The sequence below is a fragment of the Rhinopithecus bieti genome, unplaced genomic scaffold (assembly GCF_001698545.2).
Source record: "Rhinopithecus bieti isolate Rb0 unplaced genomic scaffold, ASM169854v2 scaffold_21726, whole genome shotgun sequence".
NCBI classification, from domain to species: Eukaryota; Metazoa; Chordata; class Mammalia; order Primates; family Cercopithecidae; genus Rhinopithecus; species Rhinopithecus bieti.
In genome coordinates, this window is record NW_016811100.1 from 3,014,230 (window position 1) to 3,025,909 (window position 11,680).

Genomic DNA, 11,680 nt, shown 5'->3' on the forward strand with positions numbered 1-11,680 from the left:
TTGATGCTTGGAGAACGTTTTGCATTCATTTGTTGTCATGGTGATAGTTGCCCCACACAGACTGTCCAGGCACCCCAGCTCCTGTTGAATGTTCTGTCCTCTTCACCTCCTTTCCAGCAGTCCTCTGCTAGTTCCTCTGGTGTATAGTATGTGCTCCCACCTTTGAGCCTTCCAACAGGTCTTTCCCTATGTGAAACCCTCTTATCAGAGAACTCAACTCATCTTTCAGACTTGCTTGGGTCAGTTCATCAAGGGAAGCTTTCCCTGATCCCATAATCAGACCAGCTCCGGGGCTGTAGTGGTGCTTCGCAGGCCTTGTTGATATCACAATTAATTAATAATGAATTTAGCTGCTTAATATCTGGTCTTCCTGCTGAAATATAATGTATACAAGAGGATGATCTGTGTACCTGTTTTTCCCCATCTACTTCCAGAGTTCAGTCACGTGATGATATGGAGAGATTTTTAATAAAGATTTGCTGAATGAGTAAATGAACTAATATTGGCAGAATTGCTAGGATGGACTAATTCCTCTTTGCCCTCTCCCAGCCCGTGTCCTGCCTTTCCTCATTTATAATAAAAAAAAGCTTAATGGCTTGATGATACTCGAAGAGCAATTCCCTTTCCTAAATTGAATCGTACATATTTGAACTCCCATAGTACATAAGGTCCTGTGGCTGTCAGTGACACTTGAGTATCCTTCTTACTGCTTCTCAAGTGGAAGGAAAGAACAGGAGAAGGAAGGTGATCCCTTTCTCAGCCAACCCAATCTTAGAGAAATAGGAAAGATCAATTGTGGGTATAACAACAGCAATCTCTTTCCCCGCATGAAAGAATCATGTTGCTCATTCATGGTTAAAGTAGGATTTTAAAATAGCCAATCTAGCAAAGGCAGTGAGAATCAGGAGCAGAGACCAAAACATGTAACAATTCATTTTAGAAAAATGTCCTATAAACCGATCTCACAGTTGGAACTTAAAAGGCCCCAGATACAATCATGTTCTGTAGAGCCCCTGAAATTGCCTCTGGCACTAAAGAGATCCTAAGCAATATTACTCAGGGAGGAAGAGGAATAGGGCATCCATCACATTGTCATGTTCTGCCCTGTTCTCAAATTACAAAGTCAGACTCAGTCCAGAGTTGAGGGATGGTGTTCTTATTCTGCTTTTGTCTACCCAGTGTAGGTTATGACGGCTGGCTGGGGAGTGTGCTCCTCCAGCTTGTTTTTAGAGTCCATCTCTCTTGATTACCTCGACATCCCTTCCTCCTGGCCTGTGAGATCTCTTCCTGTATGCTGTCTCATTTTTCCATATTAAGGTGGCTCTAAATATCAGGCTGCCTTAAAACCCCTGAAGTTTTCTTTTCAGAAGGGGTTTGGAAGTCTCACTAAGCTCACTAGCAGAACAGAGCATTTCTTTACTCTGTGGAAATGGACGAACTCAATATGACATCATTTCTGCTGCAGCCTTGTCTGCTTCCATGACTTTTGGAAACCATATTCTAATGAACATCCGGTGACCCTGTTTCTTTGGTTCTGACAAAAATCAGAATTGTACCCACTCTTATAACACATTCTCTTGCATTTCCCTAAGACTCCAAGGGTTAATATCCTTTAGGGTTTTATCATGCCTTTCCAGACTGTCTCTTTGCTTCATCTATATCAATGGCATCAGTTTCACTTGGAGCAACACGATTCTTGGCCCTATCCCAGACCTACTGAATCATTAACTCTGGAAGAGATGCCCTGCAATCTGTGTTTTCACAGTTTATACAGGTAAGCTTGGCGGAAGTTTACCTTTGCATTGACTTTGCATTAACAAAAAAAGGGCTTCTTCATTAAATTAATAGTTCAGGAGAAATTGAAACTACTAGGGAGAGGGAGGGCCTATTGAGAACCATCCCAGCAACCTGACCACAGCTGGTCTTCCCTGGACACCACGAACCACACTTTCCAAACCTTCTTCACTCCTGCCAACAGCGGCCGCCCCTGCAATTATGAGATGCTCAAGGAGGAGCATGAGATGGCTGTGGTGGGGGCGCCCCACAACCCTGCTCCCCCAATGTCCACCATGATCCGCTTCAGCAGTGAGACCTCTGTGCCCGACCATGTTGTCTGGTCGCTGTTCAACACCCTCTTCATGAACTCCAGCTGCCTGGGCTTCATAGCATTTGCCTACTCCATGACGTCTAGGGACAGGAAAATGGTTGGTGACCTGACCAGGGCCCAGGCCTATGCCTCCACCACCAAGTGCCTGAACATCTGGGCCCTGATTGTGGGCATCATCATGACTGTTCTGCTCATCATCATCCCGGTGTTGATCTTTCAAGTCTATCGATAGATCAGGAGGCATCATCCAGGCCAGGGGCTCTGCCCGTGACCTGTATCCCATGCACTCCATCTTCCATTCCTTGCCCTGCCCCCGGAGCCAAGTCCTGTATCAGCCTTTTGTCCTCACACACTTTTACACAATGGCATTTAATAAAGTGCACATGCTTCTGGTTAAAACAAAAAAAAAAGTCGAGAGCCAGGTGAGGTGGTTCACACCTGTAATTCCAGCACTTTGGGAGGCCGAAGCAGGTGGATCACGAGGTCAAGAGATGGAGACCATTCTGGCCAATGTGGTGAAACCCCATCTCTACTAAAAGTACAAAGATTAGCCGGGCATGGTGGCAGGCACCTGTAATCCCAGATACGCAGGAGGCTGAGGCAGGAGAATTACTTGAACTTGGCAGGCAGAGCTTGCAGTGAGCTGAGATCGCACCACTGCACTCCAGCCTGGGTGACAGAGCGAGACTCCGTATCAAAAAAAAAAAAAAAAAAAAAAATTCAATAAAGATCATGAATCAATGGTTTAACATTCTCATAAAAACTATATAACATAGTTTAAAGCAGATTTATTTATGCATGAATAATAAATACACTAAAACTATGTGGTTGTATCAAATGAGTCATTATGTGCAAAATACTTAGAATAGTACTTGGAACATAATATATGATGTACAAATATTAGCAGGTATTAACATTATTATTATTTGGCCCCACAGGATATTCATTAACTAAGTATAGCCGCCCCTCGCCTTTTTCTCCCAGAGAAGATTTAAAGGGACTTACCAAGACAAAAACTAAACAACAGTTAGTAAATTTGAGAGACAGTAAAAAATAATCACATTAAACAAAAAGAAGATGAAATTTTAGTGCATGCCATAGAAATACCCATAATGAACTCTTCCAATTTTAATTATTGCATCTACTTTGTATTATTCTGTGTACCTAAAGTAAATGAAACTGGCTAGCTGTTCACCCAGTCTTTTCTGTTTTCTTTCTGGGCACTTCTTCACCTGACCCAGCAAACCCTCCCCTTCTGTCCTCTACTCTTTCTTTCCAGGGCTCCAGGCTGCAGGTTGGCACCTACGATGACCTTGCATGATGTTACAGCCCATGACCACCTGGGTCCTTAAACACATGAAGCTAATCTTCCTGCTGGTCCCCTACATGCTGTATTTATCCTGATTTTAGCAGAATAATACATAGACTTCTTCTGTAGTAATTTGAGCTCCCTGAAATAAAATACGGTGTAATTGAATCTTACACTTATTTAATTCTTCTGTCGTATGAGTGTTAACATGAAGTGGCCAGTGATCTGCTTTAAAGTTTCACCCACACGCAGTTCTATGGCAAGAGTCAAAGTGAACTACATGAAGACAGGCATATACAAAAAATTCCATTCTTTTTCAAGGCACCATGCATATCCAAATGGTATCCTTCTCTAAGGTATGAAAACAGCTAGTTCCTCTCTGTCAGAATAAAAAACTACAGAATTGTTGTGGAAGTTAAATGAGTGGGTTCTCTCTTCAAGTTTTAGAAATGCATTCAAATCTCACCATTTACCAGCTGTATCACCTTGGGGCAGCTAGTGAACATTTCCAAGGATTAGGTTTCTTCTTTAGGAAATGGGGATAGAGCTGTGAAGATTAAATGAAATGAAAGCATTGGAAAGTGCTTCTCATGATGCCTAGCCTAGTGATGCCTAGCATTGATGCTAGTCAATGCTTTTTTGTTATTTTATACAGATCAGGAATAAAGAGGAGAAGGATAGATTAGTACCTTGTGTCAGAGAACCTTGCTGAGTTGGCAAGGCTGCACCTCTTGCCAGAATCATACTGCAAGATGGAAGTTATGTGCTAAGCATGAAGGGAATGCCTTTGTAGGAGAAACGAGAAAAAAGAGGAAGGAAAACTTTGTCTTTCTATATGCAGACACTTGCATAACATTTCCTCCTTGAGTTCTTGAATCCCAATGAGAGACATGAGCGTATGTTTGGGAAGAAGGCTCATGAATTAATATTTTTCCCAATGGAGAAGCTCACAGAAACTTTGAAGTGTTTATTAAAGAGTTGATAATGAGGAGAAAACTTTTGAAAATCATATTAAAAGTACCTCCCAAACTGCTTCAATAATTTAACCTTGGAATCACAAGACTCTACTGGAATAGAAAGAACACATTTTCTCTTCCCCAACAGTCCCGGGTGTATCGCATGCATGCTGATAACTCTGATGGCCTCTTGCTAGGAGCTGGCAGTGGAATGATACCCTTTTGTGACCAATCGAATAATTACTGAAGTTGAAATTTGTAAACCTGATATCAAATATTTCATAATGACATCAATTTAAACTTAATACTACTCTTATCTTTTGACAAAAATAAGGTTTAATATGTTTTCTCCTACAGGGGTGAAATAAGGAAAGACTTTATTATACAAGATAATTAAAATTCTTCCTGAGGTTAAAAGTGATTTAAAAGAATCACAACATGAGATAATTAGGCCTTATTAGACTCTTTATCTGCTTCACTGAAGTCACTTTTTCCAGGATGATAAAATGTGCCTTTGTCTTTTTTTAGAAAGCTGGATACCAAATTTGGGGAAAAAAATGATCTTTCCTCCTCCTCTTAGACTCAGCACATGACTGTATGAATGGATTTGTGGAAATAATTTAATGACAGGGTTACAGTTTCCAAAAGCTAGACCTTTATAGAATGTGATGGTTTTCAAGTACTTATTCATTTTTCTAGTGGAATTACATTTTACTCTCTATTTTTAGTTGGTTAACAGAAAATGATATGAATTTGTGTTTTCTGATTTTTTTTTTCTCCTGATAGGCAGAATAATAACAGGTTAGTGTTGGGATATTTAACAAAATCCTTTTGTTACTTGACAGACTCGTTTATGCTTTCTTATGCTATAACAGGTAAGGCAAAGAATGTCAGTGTTTGTGTTTTTAATGTCTAATGAACATACAATAACCATGTAGTAGTGGATGGTATTTTTTAGATGAAAAGTGGTTCTGGCATTTAAAGCACATGAGGTTTTTGTAAGAGGAAACAGGTACCCTAGGAGCATGGGAGTTTTGCCAGAGTTCTAAACTGTATCCCTACATGAGGTCTGATATTGCTTTTCTATTCTGCTTTTAGGCTCAATGATGATGATGCTATGACTGCCGCCCTCTGCTAATGGCTCTTCGGGCTTCCAGTGGGTATTTTCTTTTTTTTTAACAGTGTTCAAAGCAACTAACAATAAATGAATGAAGTACCGACTTGTGCCCATAAGTTGGTATCCAACTTATTTTCATCTATTGACCAGTGGATAAAAAGAAATTGTTATACTTTGCCTTTAAGAAAACATTTTGGTTTTATTGACAATGACTTGTTATATAGGTTTTATCCAATTTTCTGAGTGACCCTTTCCTTCAAGAAAAGGCTATGGATAGATCAGTGCAGCAGGGTTAGGTAAAAGATACAGGTCTCTTTGAATGAAAGCTAGAAATATAGAATTGTTAAGTAAATGTCTATTTCAAGGTGACATCTGTGGAAGAAAAATAGTATGCTTCGATAGAAAAATAGCTTCTGTCATACTTTTGTGGGGTCTATTGTAAATGATATAAAGAAAATTGCTGCTTTAAAGAGAAACTTAAACAGTAAAACAAGAATGGAATGGAGCCAAAATTGTGTGCATAAATGGACTTACATCAAAAGTATCCATTAAGTGAGGTTTCCAGCATTCACATGTAAGAGTACTGCTGCTTTTCAGGGTAGCAGTGCTGTATACACTTGCCTCTCCATCAAGCTGGTAGGTCCTGTCAGGAAGCATATGACACCTTCAGGGTCCTGGCGATGCGTAAGAGTTAATAAAAAATGCACAACACAAATACAGCTTAAGCAACGATTACAAAGCCAGTGTGCATATAGCCACTACCTAAGTAAAGAAATAGAACACTGTCAGCACAGTTCATTGCTGTATATTGATTTTTGAATCAGGTAAACTTGCTACATCTTCATTAATTCGAATGATTAATGGAATCTTTTAGATTTTTCTATACCCACCTACATGATCTGTGAGTTATGACAGTTTGGTTCCTGTCTTTCCAATCCTTTTACCTTTCATTCTGTTTTTGCCTTACTGTAGTGTCTGGGGCCTTCAGTACAATGTTGAATAGAAGTAATGATGTCATCCTTGTCCATTCCCAGTCTCAGAAGGAAATGTTTGATGTTTCACCATCAAATATAATGCTTGATTTTCTAGGTTGTTTGCTAGTATTTATCTCAACAGGATGCTGAATTTTGTCAGTTGTCTTTTCTGGCTCTGCCCAGGTCATCATAATATTCAGCAAATGTGCTGAATCACATCAATTGATTTTCTAATGTTAAAACAACTTCAAATTCCTGGAGCAAATCAAAGTTGGTCCCGTTGTATTAATTCTATGTATAGCTGGATTTAATTTGCTAATATTTTATTTAGAATATTTGAATCTCTGTTCATAGGTGAGATTGGCCTGCTATTTTTGTGTGTGTCAAGTTTTTTACCAAGGTTATCTTGAAATGTATCCTCTTTTTCTGATCTCTGGACGATTTTTTGTAAGACTGGTGTTCTTTCTTTTTTAAATATTTAGAACAACTCTCTAGTAAAGCTATCTAGGCCTGCAGTTTCTTTGTGGGAATGTTTTAAAGTCTATTTATTTTTATATCAGCTTTCTATGTTTTTCTAATAATTTGTCACTTTCTTCTATGTTTCCATTTTTTTGCATAATGTCGTTTGTGTTTTCCTCATCTTTAATATCTGCAGCAACTGCAGCATTGTCTCCTTTTTTTTTCCTGGTATTGATTACTTGTGCTTTTCATTTTTTCTCCTTGACCAGTCTCTCAAAGCACTTATAAACTGAGCTTTTTTTGGTTCTCATTTGTATATTTTTTTGTTACATTTATAGTCATGCCTTTATTATTTCCTTATTTTTCATTACTGGATTTAATTCACTCTTTTTTTTCTAACTTATTGATCTGGAATCTTAGCTCATTAAATTTCAAGCCTTTCATCTTTTCTAATGAATGCATTTAAGTATATATTTTTTCTTCTAATTCCTGTGTATTCTCAGTTCTGTAATAAATACTAATTTTGTTATTCATCATTTCAAAACTCTCTTTCTGATTTTCCTTTGATCCATTGGTTAGATGTATTATTTCTCAGATTAAGCTATATTGGGAAATTTTAAGAGTTATCTTATGCTTATCAATTTCTAGCATAATTACATTGTAATTGGAAAATATACTCTGAGATTTCAGTTCTTTTAAATTTGTTGAGATATTCATTTTGGTCTACATAGTTATTACTAAAATAATTTCATGCATTTTTGAAAATAAAGTGTATTCTGCAGTTATTGAGTTTGATTGTTCTACATGTCCACCAATTTCAGGTTTATTAATTATGTTCTTCAAATCTGCTCTATCCTTACTAATTTTTTTTTTTTTTTGAGATGGAGTCTCGCTCTGTCACCCAGGCTGGAGTGAAGTGATGTGATCTCAGTCACTGCAACCTCTGCCTCCTGTGTTCAAGCGATTCTTCTGCCCCAGCCTCCCAAGTAGCTGGGATTACAGGTGTGCCACCGCACCTGGCTAATTTTTTGTATTTTTAGTAGAGACAGGGTTTCACCATGTTGGCAAGGTTGGTCTTGAACTTCTAACCTCAAGTAATCTGCCAACCTTGGCCTCCCAAAGTGCTTGGATTATACCCGTGAGCCTCTGAGCCCAGTTTCTTTACTGAATTTTGTCTGGTGCTTCTTTCAAATACTAAGGGAGGTGTGTTACAATTCCCTATTGTAACTATGGATTAATTTCTCTATGCATTTCTGTCATGTTTTGTTTTGTTTTGGAACTACATTATTAGGTGAGTGTGATTTAGAATTGCATCTTCCTTGTGAATTGAACGTTTTATCCTTATGCAGGAGCTTATTTTTCTTTCCTAGTGTCTTTTTTCTTAAGTTTTATTTTGTGTGGTATTTATATGCTATGTCAGTTTTTTTGTGGTTTATGTTTGCATGACATACCTCGTTACATTCTTTTGCTTTAAATCCTTTTGTCCTTTGTTTTATATCTCTCTCTTTTTTTTTTTTTTTTTTTGAGACGGAGTTTCGCTCTTTTTGCCCAGGCTGCAGTGCAACCGCGCGATCTTGGTTCACTGCAAGCTCCGCCTCCCGGGTTCAAGCGATTCTCTTGCCTCAGCCTCCCAAGTAGCTGGGATTACAGGTCTGTGCTGCCACCCCGGCTAATTTTGTATTTTTAGTAGAAATGGGTTTCTCCATGTTAGTCAGGCTGGTCTTGAACTCCCGACCTCAGGTGATCCACCTGCCTTGGCCTCCCAAAGTGCTGGGATTACAGGTGTGAGCCACCCCGCCCAGCAGTAAATATCTCTTTTAAATGCATATATTTTATTTTAAAAAAAGGCTAACAAGCTTTGTCTGTTAATTGAAACTTTATAATCTAATTACATTTAATGCACTCGTTTATATATTTAGCTTAATTCTACAATTTGCCTCTGTTTTATTTGACCTGCTCTTTCTCTGTTTTTTTTTCTTATTTCACTTGAATTGTGTATTTTTAGTCATTCAATTTTCTTTACCTTATTAATTTAGAAGTCTATATTCTTTTTTCTGTTCTTTTAGTGATTATTTCTAGAAATTAGCAAGCCTCCTTGACTTATCAAAATCCAATGTTTGTCAAAATTTATACTCTTCTCCCAGATAACACAGGAATCTTAGATCACTTGTTTAACTTTTGTCATTTATTTGGTAAATTTCATTCTCTCTCAAAATATATTTTAAATCCCACTAACATTATTATTTTATACACTCAATATTAATTAACAATATTAGTATTATATATGTGTACTATATTTATACAGAGAAAGAGAGAGAGAGAAATTTATTTCAAGGAATTTGCTCATGCAGTTGTGGGAACTGGTAAGTGTGAAAACTTAAGGCAGGTCAGCAGGCTGGAAATTCTCAGGTAGGAGTTGATGCTACAATCTTGAGGCGGAATTTTTTCTTCCTCAGGGAAACCTCGGTTTTGCTTTTAGGGCCTTTTAACTATTTAGATGAGATCCCCCACATTATTGACAATAATCTCCTTTACTCAAAGTCAACTGATTGTAGATGTTACCCACAACTACAAAATACCTTCCCAACAACATGTAGATTAGTGTTTGCTTGAGTAACTTGGTACTATAGCCTAGCCAGGTTGACACATAAAACTAACCATCACAGACTTCATTTAAACATTTATTAGAAAGCTTTTAATATATTCAATATCTCTTACCATCTCTTCTGTAGGTTTTATTCTTTTGTCTCTATATTAAGTTGTGGATTTTTTTTGTCATGTACCTTCAAAGGTACTAATTCTCTTTTCAGCTGTATCTAGTCTACTGTTACATTCATCTGCTTTAAAAAATACTGTCACTGAAGCTTGTCTTTTATTTTTTTAACCACAGAAAACCTAGTTATTTTATAGTACATACCTGTTATTTCTAATATCTCAAGTTCTTGTTGGTCTTTCTGTTTTCTTTCTTTTTCTTTTTCTTTTTTTTTGAGACGGAGTCTCGCTCTGTCGCCCAGGCTGGAGTGCAGTGGCCGGATCTCAGCTCACTGCAAGCTCCGCCTCCCGGGTTCACACCATTCTCCTGCCTCAGCCTCCCGAGTAGCTGGGACTACAGGCGCCCGCCACCTCGCCCGGCTAGTTTATTTATTTATTTATTTTTTGTATTTTTAGTAGAGACGGGGTTTCACCATGTTCGCCAGGATTGTCTCTATCTCCTGACCTCGTGATCCACCCGTCTCGGCCTCCCAAAGTGCTGGGATTACAGGCTTAAGCCACCGCGCCCGGCTGGTCTTTCTGTTTTCTGTTGTTTCTGTGGGTATGTTTTAGTTTATCTTGCATCTTTGTATTTGTGTTGTCTGTATGGTTGCCTTTCTGTGCTGGACATAGTATTTAAAAAATTATTTGTAGAGCTAATTTGAGGACAAGAATGAGGGTATCTTCCTCCTTAGGTGATTTTTATTTGCTTGTCAGGTGCCTGGATGTGCTGGCCTTTCAAGATAACTTTAATCCATGTTTAAGGAATGAAATATCCTGGGCTATCCAGATGAAAGAAGACGTTCTAAAACTCTTTCAATGCTGGTTTTAATCTGTTAACATTTACTACTGGGATGGATACAGCTTTTAGGAGGCTTGGCTCAAAGTAAGTTGGGAGGTTACTTACCAAGGTTACCATCCTGCAGATCAAGACCTTGACTTTTCATCTTTAGCCCTAGCAGTTTACCAGAAGTCCATCCCTTAGGCTCCTCTTTTTAATCAGCAAAAGTGGCCTTGAGTGCCTTTCTCACCTTGCTGTGTTCTTAGCATGCTGGGTCACCACCTGGCAATTCCTTACTATCTTGTTAGTTCTTGGATTCAGTTTTTTCAGTGTCCTCAGAAGGAAGGATGGTCCGAGTTTTCCAGGCCTTTATTATAGAAAGTAGATGCCTCCTATTTATTCATTTTTGATGTAAATGATATCTTATTTAGCTTCTTAACTGGAACTTTAAACACGTAGTAATTTGCTTACAAAAAGACTAATTACCTATGAATAATCTCTTTCTGATTTTACCAAACAGTTTTCCCACTTTCATTAATTAAACAATGTAGAAAAGATGAGTTAGAGTAAAGATAATAGACTTTCATGAGAAACTGATAAGTCTCTTCTAGTTGTAGAGAGTTTGATCACTGGCTTGATCTTTTCACCCCAATTCATTGTTTTCTTTTTATCCAACTTGTTCCCTTTCTGTCCTCTTTTATCATCTTCATGCTCTTGTTGCAAGGACCTTACAGACTCAGATGACTCATCTAATCCCTTTCTCATTCATCTTCACTTTGCAGGCTCACTCATACTGACAAGGCTGAGGGAACATTCATATCACCTATAGGTAGAGCCTGTAAGCAATCACTTTTCAGGTCATCTTCTTTGTAGTGTGCCTAAGGGGCTCTAGTCATGTATACTTTCTTTAGTGTTTTCTAATGCTAATGTATATTGCTCATCTCTCAATTCTTGACTCATACTCTACTTCTCTGTTGGAACCATTTCCCTGTTTTGAGGCCTGATCTCTTGACTAGTCGTCTCTGTATACAGATAGAGCATTTCCCTTCAATTACACTTGCTGCTTGATGTCTTGCAAGGAGTGAACTGAGTTCTTAGACACATGGCCTCACTTCTGCTTGCAACATTCTATTGCTTTGTCCTGCCTCAGAGACTGAATTTCTATGGCTGTTGGAGTTCTTCTACACCAAGCCAATGTGTACCATATCTCTTTGGATCTTCTGGTT

General features: G+C 38.3%; 1 pseudogene; it reads left to right on the plus strand.

The window, feature by feature from the left end:
• The first annotated feature begins 1,911 nt into the window (after positions 1-1,911).
• On the plus strand, positions 1,912-2,420 carry LOC108543155 (interferon-induced transmembrane protein 3 pseudogene; annotated as a pseudogene).
• Positions 2,421-11,680: the final 9,260 nt, after the last annotated feature.